General features: G+C 40.2%; 1 protein-coding gene across 5 annotated transcripts in view; it reads left to right on the forward strand.

The window, feature by feature from the left end:
• The first annotated feature begins 848 nt into the window (after positions 1 to 848).
• LOC111250773 (SEC14 domain and spectrin repeat-containing protein 1-B) overlaps positions 849 to 12,192 on the forward strand; it is a 120,482-nt gene continuing 109,138 nt past the window's right edge. For 4 of the 5 annotated variants that reach the window (XM_086990609.1, XM_022806504.2, XM_022806503.2 and 1 more), the window contains exons 1-2: positions 849 to 1,556; positions 3,946 to 4,439. The gene's annotated coding sequence lies outside the window, so the exon portion shown is untranslated. Of the gene's footprint in view, positions 1,557 to 3,945; positions 4,440 to 4,472; positions 4,743 to 12,192 lie in introns of those variants that run through there. The other variant, XM_086990611.1, reaches the window with a different exon arrangement.

A 12,192-nucleotide genomic window follows, 5' to 3' on the forward strand; every position in this document is an offset into this window, starting at 1 on the left:
GCACAATTGAATTCTATTAAATAGTTAAAATTTTTAAAAACGGGATGATTTACGGATTCTGCCTTTTGCTCACTGCGATAGAGCAACGGACTTGCCCGCAACTTAGCCTCTATTTCCGCGGATTAACAGCTGTTCCAGCAGTTAACACCCCGTGCTGGCTTGACGGCCCTGGCTGTTATCAGTTTGCACCACCAAAGGAAGAAAGCCACCTTCTGTGAATGTATTCTCGTCCAGCAGAAAGAGATTTGTCGTTTGAAACTCTCCAACAATATCTGCCACCGTAAATGATTTCTCGCGTGCCCCCTTTGCCGATCCGGGGATGTCATAGATTGAAATCCTTCTGGCGTAACAAAAACCTGTTTAGCTGTGTCAGGTCAAGCTTTAAGACTGCTACGTCTAAGAGTTTTAATAGCTTATTCGAGCGGCGGAACAGATGTAACGATGTCAACGCTGCTTTTTAGAGCTAACTAAACTCGATCTCACTTGGATTCTCTTGTTGCGAAAGCTTTGTTCAAATGAATGATTTCGACTAGCTCTACACTAACGAAGATGCTGCCTGTTGTGTTCCTCAATGATGCACGGTACTTTTTGGTCACGTCGATTGACAATGGCTAGACATGAAACGATTGGCGGCTTCTACTGCCGATGACGGAATGACGGTAGCGTAACGGTAGGAACAAGCCAAACTACTGTCATAACTATTCTCCTGCTCTCTCTCTCTCTCTCTCTCTCTCTCTCTCTCTCGAGTTGCTAGCAAAATAGGATTCAGTCTTACATTGACGTAATTATGTTTTGCAAAATTGTATGGCTCCACCAAAGTGCTTAGGTTGTCGAAAAAGACTTTGACCGCTTTCTTATTAAAGTTCAATACGCGCCCAAAGGACATCTTTTCGAATTGTCGTAAAGACGAGATAAGCGTGCCGTGATATGAAGGCTATTATCCAATCGTTTTCTGTGCACTGGTCGCGATACCGATTGTCCGGTACAGTTTACGCTCAGTTGCCAACAAATTCGCACGCAGCTAGTTTTGCCTCGAGCATGATTCAATCTCGAATGATTCTTGCGTACTAGGCAAATTGAGTGTTCTGCTAAGGTAGCTCGAACCGCGAAAGGTAGCTAAGAAGCATCGAACACACGAGGCAAGTTTGCTTGAAGTCTCAAGCTATTCCGGTTCCAACGTGGCCTTGCTCGTCCCCAGTTCACAGGCTACCCTCCCAATTGAGTGGCCCTTATTTACAATATCCGCGTCTTGTGCACTCTGTCGCTAACATTCTTGCTTCTTGCCTGTTCGCCGTTTTGATATTTCAAATGCACCAGCGGTTAACCACTACGTCATTGTTACTGAATGAAGGAAGCAATGTGACCTGGATCAGTTTTTCGCAAGCAACGTCAGTAACGAGTACTACCGGAATGCCCTCTGACGTATAGTATTGAGCATTCTTTAAGAACATGAAAACTGAAACGTGCAATACATTGAAGACTCCGATACGGTCATAGGCAAAATCGTGCAGTCTTGATGATGCGCTAAAATGCACCGACTGAGTTTGGAGCAAGAGGTACGTCTTCAGAAACTCAAGAAACACCATATTTGAGCTGTTAGCTAATCGAGAATCTTAAATAATCGTCCTATATTGATTCCACTTTGACGGTGTTCTATAAGAATGTCGACGTCGCAAAAACAATCTTAAAGGTGTGGCACGTAAGCACGCACGAGTTTAAAAAGCGATAATGCAAAAGTACGATATATTAGTCTAATATACATATATATATATATATATCCTCCACGATGGGTTACGATCGGGAATCGGCAACATTTGCTTTATAATAGCTTAGAGTAATATTGGACCATACAGCTTCGAAAAGCTGCCTTCAACTTGACATCGAAAATACAGTTTCGAGACAGGCGAAAAATAAAAAACAAGCAGCTGTCCTATATATCATAGCAGCTTTCGAAATTTGATCATATAACGCTGATTGTACTACGTTTGTGATCCGTGTACGTTTTAAATACTACGTGCGTAGTACTGCAACTTCAGCTCAGTGTCTCCTAACTAAAAGAAGACGGAATCGCCCTTATTTCACATAAGCCCACTATCCCCTCCACTTGGCTTGGTCAAAAGCCTGAACTTGGGTCCGAAAGCTGCCATTAGGTTTTACATTTCTGGGCTTTCAAACAAAGCAAATCTAGACTCTTTTTGATACCTAATACGTAGAAGGCTTGTTTACAGTTTCTTTCTAATGGGTTGTTTCTAACCATCAAAAACCTAATTTATTCATTACGCGTCAGACGATACGTATAAGCTCATTACGGTGTACATGAAAGCACACTGTAAAAATCCAGCGGAATTAAATTTTAGCAGGTCGAAAAAAATCTTATTTCAAGTGAATGAAATATTCTTTGCCTTTTAAGGTATTCTGTAGATCCATTTGTTTCTCAGACATTGAGACATCTAGGCTGTCCTCCTCGTCGTTGAACTACTGCTGACCGTTGACTAACTGATATTCTACTTCTTTATAGAGCAAAGGGGAACGTTCTGTTACAATCCTAAATAAAATACTTAGTTTCGCCGTTTGGCATTCCATCAGATGGTTCAGCCATCGCGAAACGGTATCTATAGGATATATTATAAACCGTGAATAAACTTTACGCCTTATCAGTCAAATACGTCAATAGCTAGATTAGTGTCACTGTAAGTGGAACTAGGTTGGACAATGAATGCTCCTTCTCGATCTTTATGTGCAGCTGGACAACTCTAATCTGAAAATAACCTGAAATGCTGCCGCAACTTCATGAAAAATACTGCCTGGAGCCCCTTAAATACAGTCGAGAACCTTATTAACCAGGCGGTTAGATATAGAAAGAAAAACGTTACTTATAAGTTAAAATTTGCTGTTAAATACGAACACAGGATAGCATGCATAGCACACAAGGTAAACAGTTGAATATGGATTGGCTGAATTTCATACATCAGTTGTCCCGCCTAGAGCCTATCAAATGTTATGATCTGTCTCGACAGGCTTGTTTTTTTTTCAACTTGGGACTGCGATCGCTGAGTTGAGACTCACCAACATAGCTACAGTAGCGGCCATGCTTACCTAGGCGGCTCAGAATACACCGCTACTATAAGTGTCAAATTTTTTTTTACGGTCGTTTTAACGTTTTTTGCGTTTAACGGTCCAGTTGCACAGCTATGAAGATGCAAAACGCACCGTGCTTCATCAAGAGTGTTTCTCATGCGATTCCTAAATGCTAAAGCAGATCTTTATAGCTAACTAGATACACAGGTCTGTCTGTCTGTCTATTGAGGGGCACGTGAGACGGTGTAGGTTCGAAACGAGGCGCAGACTCATCTTGGTACCGTACTGGGAGGGCCCAGCCGTGTAAAGCAATGCTTTAATTCAAGTAGATAAAACGTAAACACTTATTTATATACACAGGTTACCATTGATAACACGAATGAATTGTATTGTATGATGTTCACACGTTTGTTTTTGGTAAAATCGGCATACCAGTTTTCTAAAAAACTATTAATTAGATATTAAAGATCTGCACGCTACACATTGCTTCTTCCCACGTGATGTAAACCAATAGCTGCATTAGAGCATAGGCTCTATTCTAGAAGTGGCGTGATGTAGCGCTGGACGCCAAGTAAAGCTCTGATGAAATTGGTCGAGTAATTTTCTGCAGGACGTACTGATGTGTGTGTGTGTGTGTGTGTGCATCTTTGTACTGAATCGTTCATTTTCACAAGGAACGGGCTAACTTCTATCTAATAAATAAAATTAGCATTTACTAGGTGTCAGTAATTGTGTCTAAAGCTGTTTTAGAATTCAGGATGCACATACATCTTGTCGTCCGCTTTTATCGTGAAGCATCCTTTAGATCAATTTGTTTTTCCCAAAGCGTTTTTACAACTTTAAGTATATACAGATACGTACACGCAGGTTGAAGTGAATTATGATGGCTCGGCACACGTTTATTCGTATGGCTCTGACTTCGAATTTTGGCGCGCTGTCTAAGGCGAGGGTTGATGGCGCTCCTGGTGCTGGCGCAGCCTCTCCTCGATGGTGTGGTTACTCATCAACGGTGCACCAACGGTACTGGTGCGAGTCCAACAGTCGGCTCTGCTGGTTTCTATAGCGTGGATGTTGTTGTTCGGCTGCGTGATATTGTAACAGCCTTCATCATCATTGTTGTTGTTGTTGTTGTTGTTGGTGTTGTTGTTGTGCATAAAAGCACACTGCGCGAATTGGATAAGTAATGTTTGTGAACTCACTCGGATAAGCTCAAATCGTCCTATTGGAATAAGGTGCTGTGAATATACGCTTGCTAAATGTTCATAACTACCGGTATAATTCGGATAAAACTTCAACACCAAGAGGAGCAGCGGGCACAATTTTCTATCTGTGGATACAGTACTACGTTCGCCATCTCAACGGTGAGTGTCTACATTGGGAGGTCACGTTAAAAGCAAATATGGCAGCATCTCTAACCAACGGATACGGATGAATGACGCGCATTTGTCCCAACTGTTACGCGACCTGCGTCTGGTTGAAGTAACTGCAGAAAAAGACTACGAAAGCAGAACCTGTCCCTGCAGAGCGCTTCGATTGTAGCGCGGCGCCAATAAAAACCACAATAATATAGATGATTGCGACGGTGCTAGCTGCAACAGTTGCTGATAATATCAGCTGAAGCTGTTTGTCCGAACCAGCCCGATGTTCATTTTTAGTCTTTCAAGGTGCGGGTAAAGCGTCAGCAATGCAACATCGTTCCCTTTGAGATTATTTATTTGCATGAACCAACAACGATATATGGTCTTGTCGTTCCTAACTCTGGACAAAAGCGTTCAGTGATCTAAGGTTCACTGCTACGAGAGTTGTAATTGTTTACTTTTTAAGCTAGGATGTATTTTTCTCTTAAGGCCATTGTGTGTGTGTGTATGTATGTATGTATGTACGAATGTATATCTACGTAAAGCTAACTGTGTTTTGCGCGTGTCTGATCCTTCACTCATGCGGTAACTCTCGTTTAATATGAAGGGAGAAACTCACTGGACTAGATACACGTCCATGCGCGCAACGAAACGGTTTTATTTGTCTACTGAAGTGTTAATGTCTATGCGGATATTATCATCTTTTATGATCTAAAGGTTTGACAAAGACTCTTACTCTAATGGTACGAATTGTGATTCTCCAAATGGGATTTTTTATTCTTGACTCCTGCTGCTGTTGCTGACATAATATTTTTTTACGTTTGGCTTTTAATCTTTCTTGAAATAAATTAGGAGCTACTGAAAAACTGTATCCAAGTGGCCGAGCGATCGGGCGGTAATAACCGTTGATCTCCTTGCATTGATTGACGACCAGTCACGTTTATTAGACATTAGTCAGGGGTTTTGCGTTGCTCTTGTCGTCGTTGTTGTTGTTGTTATCGCTGAGAGATCTCTGTAGTGTTGAGCGGATAGCGTAAGGCGTGCAGATTATTGAAGCTGGAATTGAATGACGATTCAAATGGCTGGCGATATCCACGAGGCATGCTCGAAGCAGACGACGTCTGTGTGAAAAACCTTGAACCTAGTTCTTGCGCGTTTCGTGCTGAATACCTAGTGCATAACATAAACACTACTACAACCAATTAACCAATTGCCTTCTATATGATGAAGAAATGACAGCCAAGCTAATAAAAACTTCGATTGAGCGTGTACTGTGAATCATCACTCACCGAAAGGAAAAGCGCAGCCAACTTATCGAAAGTGAGAAAAAAGAGGTTTTTTAAATCATGCTGATTACTGAATAGATCTAGTTCTCGTATTGCACCTTCCCTTGTTAATTGATAGCAGCAACGTTATGGGAAACTTATATTCAATCGAAAGACGAAAGCGGGTTGAATAGAGGACCGGCCACAAAAACACGCGCATACCCAATCATAAATACACACATACACAATTGAGGCTGCAGCAGTGGGTGCGGTATTGCTGTGCTGATAGTCAGCCAGAATGTTATTGGCTCATCAAAGCGGCGTCTTCAATGTTCATTCTTTATTTGGGTTGATTGAACGAGATCACACTCTGGACGTTTCGTTAATGGTCGCTAGTACCATATACAGTATCTATCGCTAGGATCGATATCGGTTGTCGTTAACATCGTAGTTAACAGCATTAGCAAAACAGTAATTGTAGGGCTAAATCTAAAGCTGAACGTCTCGGGTTTTACGATCAATACCGCCGTTAGGCATTCGGCCAGACGCCTGCCTACCAGCACGAAACGAAGTGTGTCCACGCTCAGATTCAAACCCAAACCGCCACGTGTTTTCTAAATTTAGCAAGCAAACACGGTACCAATTGCGTCATCACTGGGACCGGGAAGCTTCTCGAGCAGCAGCAATATGTACAATAAACACTAACGATATAAAATATACGGCTTTCTTTTGGGTACACAGGAGACAACACCATTATTCTCTACATTGTTATTAATAGTGCAAGCACTTCAAGTCGTTATTGTTAATGCATTTACAAGATGGCAAAAACGACAAAGTATTAGGATGTCGCTAGCCGCGAGTTGTATGTAGAAACACATCAAAGGTTACCGACGAAAGAAACCGAAGCTGAAGTCGACCTAACGTAACTATACCTATTTGTTGTAAAGCACATTTGATGATCATCCACTGCCAGACCAGTCCCGTTAACGCTTTGTCAAACTAATGCTAAACGTTTCCCAATGCAAAGCTCAACACAAGTTACAAACAGCTCTGTATTTTTTTTTTATACTCAGTATATTTTTGTGAATTTGTGAGATCGTCTCTAGCTAAAACATGTGCTATAATCGACTCGATAGACACGTAGACCTACAACAATATGTAATGATTCCTTTACGCTATTTTGAATAGCGTATTTGCTCTGCATAGCCTTCAGGGTGAATTACTAGGATTACCTAGGACAACCTAGAGGATTGGCAAATTTTGCTTTTATGATGATTAAAATTATTAAGACTTTTTATTGTCCCAAAAATGTTTGCTGAAGTCTCAATTTGAATGCGACGTCAGGCTGACTTGCTCTATAGAAATTTCAGGGGTGCTTTCCAGCCGGGGCTACAAGTCGATTCGTAGTCGTAAGAATATACTACCTGACACAATATACCAGGGCCTATGTCGCTGTGTACACTAGAAGAGACTGCACATTATACTATCGTTCTAACTTTTGCACTTATAATGATTACGAGACCAGTTTCTCCAGAGATCATTATTATGTTACAACATTTTGTTCAACTGTTTGTTATATACAATCGATGCAGGCAAATGTAATCCCTTGGTTTTTGGTGACAATATTTAGGTTCAAAATGCTGCTTCGCTTGTGCCTTGAGCCTAAAAAGAGTGACCAGGTTCATCTTGGAGCGTACTTCGAATGTCAGCGCTTTCACGCGTATATATATTTTCATCCTCTTTGTGCTGTTATCTAAACCGTTGTTGTATCTACTGCTGCTGCTGCTGCTGTATAAACAACTTGACTACAAGCGTACTACCAAACACGAAATACAATGAGGTGACATAGAGCGTTTCATAAAGGTAAATGTGGGACGCTGTATTTAAAGTGGATCCCGTCCATAAAAAAGAGGCGATCCCATCTCTAACAGCTCGAAGACGATTGAGATTTCGTTAACTAACTGACGAGAGTTTCCTCATACTGTTGCTGCCTCTTTCAGTTGTAGCGTTATCTATTGCACGCGGTGTTTTACTTAATATATCCATCGTATAACAGTGCTTTTCGATGGTCTGCCAAATAGCGTGTCTACAGATCATGATTACGAAAGGCAGTTATTTTTGCTAAGAGTGGTGAAATTAATCAAACTGTTTCATGGACGCATTAATGGCGAAACCTACTGAAAAATATGTATTTACGCCACAAAATATTAGCAGATCGATAAGTTTAGGATATTCCTCGTATACATTTGTCTATGCCTTTTCTGTTCCTCTCAGTCTTTCAAGCTAAAGCTAAATTCGGTGCTACCTTACGTAATATATTTATTTAATGCGCTGCATAGAAAGAAAGTTTCTTGTAAGCATAGTATACGGTATGCGTATTAAGGTTTAATCAGTTTATTTTACAACGTCATCATTTGTACATTATTTTATCACGTATTATTTATCGTACGAATTATTGTTTTGTCCTGTGTCAATTGAAAGACCACATTCCGTTTATCTAAGGGGCAGATTGACATTCTGTAATAATAATGCTTTTTAGACTCCATTTTCGCCCTTAGCTAACTACTACGTCCTAGTGCACAAGGCGTTATCCTAGAGAGCAGTTTCGGCGTGTAAAGGTTTTCTGAAATCTTCAACAGGACGCCAATCTACTCCTCAACTCGCTAATTTGGTCGTTTCGTTCTAAGAAGAAGCCGCATGTAGTTCAGAGATCAGTACAGGCCTATTAGTTGACTGGTTTGGACAGATGAATCAGCTCGAGCTGCCGAACAGGCTAAAGCTAGTGCATTGTGATACTCGTGGTCCGTGGACGTACCACAATTCATTCTGAGACAATGATTTCTTTTCATAAGTTACTTTGAAGAAGTTTTTTTTTCGTAGCTCTTTAGCCGCTCATTAAATTTAAGCTTAGGTAAAATGAAATTTAGCGACACTTATCTTACTTGGTATTATTCCTAAATTGTGGAACTAATTTACATTACAAATGCTCACTGAAGGTTTTAAAGAAAGTCAGAATGTGTGATAACTTAAGTCAACTTCTTATTTGTGAGTAGTGAACTCGATGTTGTTCATGAAAGTAGTTGATGATGACAGTAAAATGTCGGCTGCCAGAGCAAGGAAACGGATTTTTCACCTGTGTAGGACACCAGCACGTTGTGGCATAAAAACAAAAAACGCTGGTACTTTTCAATACGGCACGCTTTTAGAACGCGTCCGTTGTAATATACGACTGATCGTATAAGAGTCGTTTTGTAGCGGAAATATTTTTGGACAGAGGATAAGTGTCCTATTAGGGTATTAAAAACCGTATTTAATAGAGAAGAAACCGGCAACATCTTGTAGATGTCGATGCATAGCCTGGACAGCGAGTTTAGCTCACTCCCATTTCTTCGTATTGAAGCAGACAACAAAAACATTTGCGGCCTGCGTTGGATAGAAACATGGGATGACAGAGCAGCTATACGAAGTTGCTGAAATATTGGATTCTGTGTTTCTGTTGCACTTCTGCTGGTGCTGATATAGCGATAGCGGCAACGAAGCAAGTGTTCTCCGCACCGGGTTTGCTGCTGTCCCCAGCGCCACCAACGGTTGAGTCCTTCACGTTAGCCAAACAAACGCTGAATTATACTATTTATGCTGTTGTCATTGCTGCCGGAGGCTGCTCGCATTGACATTGGACATCGGACTGCAACAGCAGTAGCTGCTGGCGTAGCAACGACAACGATAACAGCACTAGGCACCGCTGGCCGCACGATCCGTAGCAGTGAACGGTGCATGCTATCTATTCAATGTGTGACCTCAGTCACAAGCGCTTAGTACCTCTTCATGATCGATGTCTTTTGAGCCATGGCGATCGGATAAATGCTATGCCATATGCAAACTGATATAATAATAATAATAATGTTGTCGATTATTATCTTCTTTTATATATGATATAGAATTAAATTTCCTATTCTTTTTGAGTTCATTGCACCGAGCACGCGCCGCCCTAAGACCCCTGAGAGTATTTACGCAAATCCTTTTACGCATACCGGGCAGACATTATTGATAACGAGGGTACTTACTGTATACACATAGTGTAATGCCGTTCGGCTTTAATTAGAAGTGTACATCAACTGCACAAGCGTTAAAACTTCTTGGCAGTAATTAATAATGGGACACTAAAGGAAACCATATATAAATTTGTAATAAAAAAAAAAACTATATTATATTATATTATTGATTTGAAACAGGACTATGTCGCTTTCCAGTAAAAAAAAAAATAGAGCACTATTTCTTCGCAGCTATGTAGCAATTTGTGCAACGCTTTCGTCATAACGTTTCAATAAGTATGTAGCCATATTTACCCCCTTTATATGTCTCTCTTTTACACAATACCAGTCACGCGTAATGTCGTCAGCTACCGAGTAGTCTGCACACGTTCTAACCTATTTTACAAACAAAGATATTTTTAATGACCAGCTAAGCGAAGTTTTTGGCACAACATCGTTAAATGGTGAACGTAGCTGCTTACTCTTAAACTTTTTAAAGGTGTACGATTCATAGCCGCATCTCAACGTCTTGTTATGATATTGTTCTATTATTAAAACACAGCATATCTAGTAATTTTTATTAACGGAATTTATTAAAGGGCTCTTAAATGTGGTTCTGTCTAAAGCAAGGTTGATACACTTTTATCAAATTCAGTTGACTGTATTTCGGTTCAAAGTGTTATTTCGTGGGGGCCAACTATTAAATATTATACATAGTGTTGTAAAACAAAGAAGAAGAACAACAACAACAACAACAACAACAACAACACTTATTTGAATGCAACGAATCCGCGTAATCTACCAACTTTTTAGAAACACCAACGAGTTCTAGGATAGTTAAATACTGGCATCGTGCTTCAGTTTAAAGTATCTATATTTAGGTGATTTTTAGGATATTTAAAGATCTGGTCTATCAAGATACATCGTGATAGATGTAATTATTGTTTTATTATCCTGTCAATGTATTAGACCTTTCTATTTGTAAGAAGATGCAGTAATCATGCGCATGTCAGTCAGTCAGTCAAGATACTCACAAGGTAAGCATTACTGGTCAATTTCATTTACAGATACTTAGATATTTTGGCAAAACGAACAGTTTAGCTTATGTTGAATATTGATTCTTTACGTGAAAGTTGCTCATTTCAGCGACAATCAGGCGATTATATATATCGTTTTTATCTAGAGTAGTCGATCGATTTGGTTCCAATTTGTGATTGTAGTACAGAACAGCTCTTTCTAAAAGCTCTACTGAACGATGTATCACTGTTGGAAAGTTCTTAGATAAGTAACAAACTCAGGAAGAACATAAGAATGAACTTTATTTGGTAGTTAATTTAGTTACCAATTCAAGCGAATACTGTTCACTTGTTTCTTTAGCAGGGCTACACGTCCGCAATTTCGTTTCAAGTAGTAAGTATGTTTATGCTCTTTCGTGCGGCCGTCTTGTAGGCGGCTAGAAGCACAATAACCAGTCAGTGTTTTGAGTCCAAATTTGTGACAAATGAAAAAGCAAAAAGTTTTTTGATAGTTTATATCTTATCTAGAAGAGCCTGGAAAATTGTTTTATAGATTCTGAGCGCCATAAATTGTTGTTGTTGTCGTTTTTTCAAGTGTGCAGTCTTTGTCAGGCTGTCGATAGCCCAGGAAAAAGAGAAGAGTTCAGTTCGATTCCAAATTTCGAAATTACACACATGGCCATTTTGTACGAAGGCAGCTTTTGCCGTCTTGGGATGAAAGGGGCAAATCAGCAAACGCCCCCACGTGTCCGGATTTGAATTGAAGCGCGTGGGCGGAACTGGAACCGTTATTTCCGTTACAGTTACCGAAATCGCCATTGTCGTCGAAGTCGGACTTTCAATTTAGCCTCAATAAAGCAGCAGAGATGTTAAAATTCACTTAGTTCAATTCATATAATTCGCCATCTGGCAGACGACCCCCCGCAACAAAATGGAACGCCGGATCTGTTGTCATTGGTTTTTAAGAGGCTTAGGAGACGAATAATATTCTTGTCAGAGAAAATCACTGACAAACGACGAGGTCACTTATACAATGTTTTTGCATAAATGGACAATACGGGAATTTGTACAGTGTACGGCGATTTCATTTATCTTAGTTATGACGCGAACTGCATCAACTGTATTTGTCTCATAATTAAATTGAGGCGCAAGAACTTAGAAGGAAAGTTACTGTTTCACGTTGTCTATATATAGTGCGCTTGATGCGAAAAGTTGTCATGTTAACTTGCTCTGGCACTACGAAACCGCTCGACTCTCTCAATGGACTGATCGTCCTCGTCTCAGCTGACCTCAAAGTCTCATTTATTATCTTATTGTTGACATCATATTTCTGTGTCTATTACTAATAATCTGACCGGCTTATTGACTACATAGAGTATTCTGCATTTCGTTAGAACTTAAAATACTGTCGTACAGTTTATGGCTGGTATTTTGAACCAAGCTA

The sequence above is a fragment of the Varroa destructor genome, unplaced genomic scaffold (genome assembly GCF_002443255.2).
Source record: "Varroa destructor unplaced genomic scaffold, Vdes_3.0 BEIS01000005.1, whole genome shotgun sequence".
Taxonomy (NCBI): Eukaryota; Metazoa; Arthropoda; class Arachnida; order Mesostigmata; family Varroidae; genus Varroa; species Varroa destructor.